At 40.7% G+C, this 1,673-nt stretch overlaps 1 pseudogene across 1 annotated transcript; it reads left to right on the forward strand.

Moving 5' to 3' along the window:
* Positions 1–734: 734 nt before the first annotated feature.
* On the forward strand, positions 735–1,133 carry LOC102428499 (annotated as a pseudogene). The gene has a single exon (XR_001349483.1). The product of XR_001349483.1 is annotated as an E3 ubiquitin-protein ligase RBX1 pseudogene (transcript).
* The last annotated feature ends 540 nt before the right edge of the window (positions 1,134–1,673 follow it).

Raw genomic sequence — 1,673 nt, forward strand, 5'->3', positions numbered from 1 at the left:
AAGCAGCAAAAAATGACATATCATGTACTAGGCCAGTGATGGCAAACCTATGACACATGTGTCAGAGGTGAAATGCGAACTCATTTTTGTGGTTGATTTTTCTTTGTTAAATGGATTTAAATATATAAAATAAATATCAAAAATATAAGTCTTTGTTTTACTATGGTTTCAAATATCAAAAAATTTCTATATGTGACACGGCACCAAAGTTAGGGCTTTTCAAAATGCTGACATGCCGAGCTCAAAAGGTTCACCATCACTGTACTAGGCATTCTTTTTTTAAAATTTTATTTTATGTTTAAAGTATTACAAATAGTAGTACATATGTCTCCTTTTCCCCCCCCATTGACCTTCCCCCGGACTCCCCTACCCTCTGGCACATGCTATACTAGGCATTCTTAACAAGATTAACAGCTACATAATCTTTACTCCCTGGAAGGTCTTTACTCCCTGAAGGGAGATAAGAAACGCCCTAACCTTTGCAATAGAAATTGACAGGATTAAAATTGACTGGTATAAATACAGATGTAACAACACAATAAACATCAGATTCTGATCAGATCCTAACCAGAACTTGGCTGGAGATCCTGGCTAGAGGTCCTGACTAGGCTGCTGATCAACTGAAAACTGTCTCCGTGTCATTCCTTCTTCGCCGACTCCGCCCAAACAGGGGACTCCTGGACCTGCTGGGGTTGGGCCCCAACATCTGGCACCTGAACAGGAACCTGAGACCGAGTGTTTCCAGAATGGCGGCAGCGAAGGATGTGGATACCCCGAGCGGCACCAACAGCGGCAAGGGCAAGAAGCGCTTTGAAGTGAAAAGCTGGAAAGCAGTAGCCCTCTGGTCCTGGGACATTGAGGTTGATAACTGTGCCATCTGCAGGAACCACGCTATGGATCTTTGCATAGAATGTCAGGCGAACCAGGCATCTGCCCCTTCTCAAGAGTGCACCGTTGCATGGGGAGTCTGTAATCATGCTTTTCACTTCCACTGCATCTCTCGCTGGCTCAAAACACGGCAAGTGTGTCCGCTGGACAGCACCGAGTGGGAATTCCAAAAGTACGGGCACTAGAAAAAGAATATTCTCCATCAAGCTCAACTGTTTTGTTATTCATTTAATGACTTGCCCTCCTGTGACTGCACTAAAATGGTAGAATAAACAGTCTTGTCAAGTGTACATAGAACATTCTTCAGCATAGATCCCATTCTGTTCCATCAAATAAGCAGTACTCTCCCCTGATCTGTGGTTTGCTTTCTATGATTTGTTATCAAGGTCAACCACTGTCAGAAAATATTAAATGGAAAATTCAAGAAATAAACAATTTATAAGTTTTAAGTTGTGTGGTCTTCTGAATAATGTGATAAAATCTCATGCTGCCCTGCTCATACCTGGGACTTGAATCATTCCTTTTTCAGCATATCTAACTATCTAAGTTATATAAGCTACCTGTCTGATAGTCACTTACTAGTTGTCTTAGTGATAAGAATTGTGGTACACAATTCTTGTGTTCAAATCAACTTTATTTTAGTTAATAATGATCACAAAGTGCAAAAGTAGTGATGCTGGTAATGTGGATATGCTAAAGAGAAGCTGTAAAGTGCTTCTTTTAAGTTAAAAGGTATGCATACGTAAGGGGGGAAAACATAGTATATAGAAGATTTGGTACTGTCT

This window comes from Myotis lucifugus, unplaced genomic scaffold, assembly GCF_000147115.1.
Source record: "Myotis lucifugus unplaced genomic scaffold, Myoluc2.0 scaffold_148, whole genome shotgun sequence".
NCBI classification, from domain to species: domain Eukaryota; kingdom Metazoa; phylum Chordata; class Mammalia; order Chiroptera; family Vespertilionidae; genus Myotis; species Myotis lucifugus.